The 5,905-nt window shown below is 45.0% G+C and overlaps 1 pseudogene; it reads right to left on the bottom strand.

Moving 5' to 3' along the window:
- Positions 1-4,547: 4,547 nt before the first annotated feature.
- On the bottom strand, positions 4,548-5,511 carry LOC144235103 (splicing factor 1-like; annotated as a pseudogene).
- Positions 5,512-5,905: the final 394 nt, after the last annotated feature.

Here is a 5,905-nt window from a genome sequence, read left to right as displayed (position 1 = left end):
CTGTGTCTCCTTCTCTCTCTCTCTCTGCCCCTCCCCTGCTCTCTCGCTCTCTCTCTCTCCAAAAAATAAATAAACACTAAAAAAAAACAAAAAATAAAATTGCTCTAAAAAATAAAGTCTGGCGTTGTTTTTTTCTTTTTTCAAAGATGAAGGCATTTGGAATGCAAGTTCAATGCAGTCTTAGAAAACACCAATGCGTTTTTGTCTGAGACATGAGCTGGGCCAGCATTATGGTCATCTGGATGAACCACGCCTGAAACAAGACCGATATTTCCCTTCAAGGAAGGACCATTCCTTGCCAGATCACATTGGAAACAAAGGAGAGAATCAAGACTATTCCATACGAGGAAGAAAACATGAGAGTCGTTCCCAAATGTCTGATGATCACACCTATTCTATATAGCAACATAGGGAGACGTAGAAACATTAGAGGGGGGCCTATTTCTCAGCATTTGACAGATAGTGCACCCAAATAACATTGTTGAAGACTTCCTCTGTGTCGTGAAATTTCCCTTTCAACCCTCACTCCATTTTATGAGGTCAGATCACTGTTATTCTTATATTGCCCACATAAACTAGCCTTGCTGAGTTGAATTTGAATTTACGTAAGCTGCCCATAAATAAAACAGATTACCTTCANACGGTTAATTTTTTTTTTTTTTTTTTTTTACAAATAGTTTATTGTCAAATTAGTTTCCACATAACACCCAGTGCTCATCCCCACTCGAAGGCTATAATTCTGTGATTAGATGAACTCGGGATCACGTGGGGCACAGTTACCCGGTTCAGGAAAAGTATGTGAAAATTTGCTATATCGTCATTCAAAAAGAAGCACAAATGAAAAGTCTTTGCCCTTTCAGCAGAATCAATTAGTCATGTCTTTCTTTCAGAGACAGCCCCAGACCTATTAACTTGCTGAGCCATCTTGCCCACTATAGTGGGTAAATTAAATGCCCAGAGCCATTGCCTGGTGGAACCCAGATGCTCATGTTCCTGTCACACCAAAGTCCCTGGTGTGGTGGCCGTTCAAATGCCATGGCTCCCATCTCTGGCTTCCTCACTGGCCCTCCTATTCCTCAACGGAGATGGGAGTCTTAACCACCATACATTTGACATTTCTGAGCATAGGATGTATGCGAAGTCCCATGTAACTTGTCCAAAAAGTCCATAACAATAGTAAACATTATTGTTATTCCCATTTTTTTGATTAAGTGAACTCTGTGCCCAGCATGGGGCCTGAACTCATGACCCTGAGATCAAGAGATGCACACTCTTGGGGCACGTGGGTGGCTCAGTCCGTTGAGCATCTGCCTTTGGCTCAGGTCATGATCTTGCAGTTCACATGTTTGAGCCCCACACCAGGTTCGCTGCTGTCACTGCAGAGCCTGCTTTGGATCCTCTGTCCCCCTCTCTCTGCCCCTTCCTCACTTGCAGTCTCTCTCTCTCTCTCAAAAATAAATAAACAGTAAGATATATATATTAAAAAGAAAAGTCATGCACTATGCCAAGTGAGCAAGCCAAGTGCCCCGCTGTTATGGGTTTAGCAAGTCTATGAAGTACCAGGATTATCACAGACTGGATCAAGGATTCAAACCTAGATCTATTGATTCCCAAATCCATGCTCTTATCCATCATCTCCTGGAACTAGTTCTCTTGACTAAGACCCTCATATCTTGCCTAAGCCTTACCATGCCTAGGATCACAGACGGATTGGTTACCTATAACCATGGAGCCTCTACTCACCAGAATTACAGAATTTCTCACCACACAAATCTCAGTGCTGCGCCCCACCAGCTAGACTAGATGCCACAGAGATTGACTCCTGAACCAGCAGTGGGCCACCTTGGCGTCCTTCACAGCCAACCACCAAGGCCAAATTGGTTTCTCCTAAGCCCCTTCCATAGGCCCATGTTACTAGATCCCCACCATAAGCTAATAAAGATAAAGATGGAGGAAGAAGAGAGGATGTGTGAATAGTCTGAAATGTTTCGTATTCTTTAAGCTCTTGAAAGATAAACGAATGTGTTGTCACAAGTAACTGGGGGAAATTAGGAGTAAAATTTCTGTGCAGTTTGAAGGAATAGAGAAAGATCTAATAAGGGCATCAGCAGAAAGAGTGAAGACATAATGGCATATTTTATGCAAGAGCCTTTTGGAAAAGGAAGCGTATGGAAGAAGACGATAGCAGGTTACTAAAAGCAGGTTGGCAAATTTTCACCTTGTGGCGATCCTGAGTTAGCTATCAAAGCATTCCCTTTTTAAAAATTTTTTGAGTGTATTATTCACTTCAAGAGAGACAGAGAGAGTGAGCAGGGGAGGGGCAGACAGAGAGGGAGAAAGAGAATCCCAAGCAGGCTCTGCATTGTCAGCACAGAGCCTGATGTGGGGTTTAAACTCACGAACCACCAGATCATGACCTGAGCCGAAACCGACTGAGCCCCCCAGGCGCCCCAAGCATTCCCATTTTTAGTACAGCAAGTATCCCAATCCCACAAACCCTGGGCCTAGACTGGGGATTGGAAGTGCTTGGTGGTTAAAGTTCCTTGGAAAAAAGGTTTGAAAAAGGCTCCCTGGAAAAAGGTTTGGGATACGCAGAGGGGTTTAGTGGGCTCATCTCAGCATCAGACACGGCTTCACATCAAGGAGCTGAGACATTTGAGCCTTGGGGAGACTTTCGCGCCTGGGAAAGTTCCCCTGCTTGTTCCTGGAGCACTGGAATTCTGGAAATTTGCCGATCCTGCCCTATGGAGGCATTCTTCAATCTACACAGCAGTCTCGGGAGCTGAGAACAGCTACCTACGGTGGGATGCTAAGGCTGAGATAGAGGTAATGGACACGGGAAGATCTCAGGAGATGATCTGACTGGCCATGCTATGTGTGAGTTGCATGTGAGATGTCAGTGTGTTTCCATCCAGAACGCCTGAAAACTCTCTAGAGAAGGTCTGTGAACCAGTTAGTAGAAACACACAAATGAATACAATTATCATTCAATTGTTATAGTGAGTATGACATGAGAGTATACTAATGAGAGTATAAGCCGGTTGACCAACAACATCCTTGCTATAATTGTTGTAATTACTAGCTCAACGTGGTTATCATCATACTCCCTAATAGAAGGTGTTTTGTCCTCTATCCATTTGCTTCATTTTGTTTATTTTAGTTTTTTATTTAAATTTTAGTGAGTTGACGTACAGTGCAATATTGGTTTCAGGAGTAGAATTCAGTGACTCATCGCTTACATACAGCACCCAGTGCTCATCACAAGTGCCCTCCTTGGTACCCATTACCTATCTAGGCCACCGCCACCCACCTCCCTCCATCAACCCTCGGTTTGTTCTCTATCATTAGGAGTCTCTTGTGGGGTTTTTTTCCCTCTCTCCTCTTTTTTTTAATTTTTATTTTTTTAAACACTTTGCTTTTTTATTCAATGGAACATCCTCTTTTAACGCAGTGTTGAATCAGACACCAAAAAATAAAATAAGATAAAATAAAAAGCCCAGAAAAATTTCTGCAGAGAAGCCAGTGAAAAGAATGTGCATTTCACATTACTGTCAACTTTATCACTCCATGAAGAGGGAAGGGAAGAAAAAAGGAAGCAGAATGAAAAACAAGGGGCTCAAAACCCTAAACACTGCAAAACATTCATATGTTTGAGATGAAGATAAAATTTAAAAGGAAGGATGCCTGGGAGGCTCAGTCGGTTGAGCGTCTGACTTTGGCTCAGGTCACGATCTCACGGTTCGTGGGTTCGAGCCCCACCTTGGGCTCTGTGCTGACAGCTCAGAGCCTGGAACCTGCTTCAGATTCTGTGTGTCTCTCTCTCTCTCTCTGCTCCTCTCCTGCTCACGCTTTCTCTCTCCCTCTCTCTCAAAAATAAATTAAAAAAAAATTTTTTTTAATTAAAAAAAATGTAAAGGAAACCTTCCAGAAAGAAGGGGGAACAAATGGAATCTGAGGCTGCTTAAGTGCTCAGGGAGCCTGGAAAGGACCCTGCAAGGGGGCAGACAAGCCAAAGGTATCTTGGGTGGCCCCCCTACCACTGGCAGGGATGCCAAGATGGATCTCAACCCCAGACCTGGAAATTAACCGACTACTCTACAAAAGTGCTAAAGACAAATATTTCATGCTGCCAAAAAAAAAAAAAATTTCTCTAGGGTGATCATGGCAACCTTGAAAATCTTAGAACCAAAGGACACCCCCCCCTCACCCCTGCAACTAGCCTGACAGTAATGGTCAAATCTATGCCTAAAATTACTTGCTCCCTCCTCTCCTTGGGAAGAGAAGAACAAGGAACGGACAAAAAGGAAAAGAATCTGATTGCAGCAGATGATCTGGAAGAGTATCTCCTTGGACGGAGTCTGAAGAAAGGAAGAGATAAGGAAATAACAACGGAAACCAAAAAATTAATAAAAATGTCATGATGTGGAGCCGGCGTGTTCCAAAATTTCGTCAACAGAAAGAACTCAGGCCACTTTGCTGAACCATCCAGCCCACCAGGGGCGCTGCTGAGGCGGTCTGCCTGAAAGGGTCACCAATGGGCTCCACTCTCAAGGCTCAGGGCACCCCTGCCTCCGGGAGGGAACTTTGCTGCAGGTCTCTGGGCTCTGCCAGGGTCTTAAGATCCTGTTACCATCTTCCTGAAGGGTCCCATTCAAGCGAGCCAACTCCTGAAGCTTCATCTTCCATAGATCATTCTGGTCTTCAGGGGTCTCAATATCTTGCCGCAGGATGTTTCTTTCTTTCTTTAATATAATTCATTGTCAAGTTGACTAGCATACAGTGTATATAGTGTGCTCTTGGCTTTGGGGGTAGATTCCCATGATTCTTCGCTTACATACAGGATGTTTCTTATCAGTTCCACCACTTTCTTCACATTCCCGTGGTATTGGTGGTAACTAGGGCATGAGGTGCTTATATTCTTCGGGCAACATCTGGCCATCTTTGCACCCAACTTTCCCTCCTTTGACGGACCCTTTTCCCCGGATCATAGTCTTGGCATTATACTCCTTCTCTATATCCTTCAAGGTGTTCCGTCTGGGCCCGATCAGCAGCCCCACGAAGTTTATTTCTGGATACTCATCTTGTGGAATCATTACTTTATCATTCACACATGTTGCTGGAGGTGTGTAATCAGCTGGTGGCTTGAAATCCGGGTTGAGGGCAACCACCTCTGTGATGAGGTTGTGCCCCTCCTCTTTAAGCTTTTGCAGGTTCAGAACTCGTGGGTATTAAGCCACTTCCCCTTGCTAGTGTAGATGGGCTCAGGGGAAGGGGGCTTGTCCCCACGGTTGGAGAGGAGGATGCCCAGTACTCCTGCACTCAGGTTAGGAGTCAGGTCTTCTATCTTCGGATGCACTATATAAGCTCTTTCTTGTTCCCAAGTCTAGGCGAGGTAATTGTAGACATTCCTGGATTCACTGTCTTCTGTTCCATTGTATCTTGGTTCCAGGGGCTCCTCTTCCACTTCTTACTTGGGAAGTCCAGCAGCGTGGCATTTGCTCTGGTCACCATGGCACCACCCTGACCGGCAGTGGCAGCTGCTGCTGCTGCTGCTTCTTCTTCTTCTTCTTCTGGAAGCTTCCTGGGGAGGGGACTGGACTGCACTGCTTCTTAAAGAGTGTAGCCCGCCTTCTCAAGCAGTGGGCAGCAGTGGCCTGCAAGAGGCACCTGGTCCATTTCATTCTAAGTTTATTTATTATTTATTTTGAGAGAATGAGACCATGAGTGGAGGAGGGGCAAAGAGAGAGGGGAGCAGAGCATCTGAAGGGGGCTCCCTGCAGACAGCAGAGAGCCTGGTATGGGGCTTGAACTCACACTATGAGATCATGACCTGAGCGGAAGTCTGATTCTTAACTGACTGAGCCAGCCAGGTGCCCCACCTGGCCCATGTTTTGAAAAATTTTGT

Source organism: Crocuta crocuta, unplaced genomic scaffold (genome assembly GCF_008692635.1).
Source record: "Crocuta crocuta isolate KB4526 unplaced genomic scaffold, BGI_CrCroc_1.0 scaffold467, whole genome shotgun sequence".
NCBI lineage: Eukaryota > Metazoa > Chordata > Mammalia > Carnivora > Hyaenidae > Crocuta > Crocuta crocuta.
This window is presented reverse-complemented; position numbering and strand designations above follow the sequence as displayed.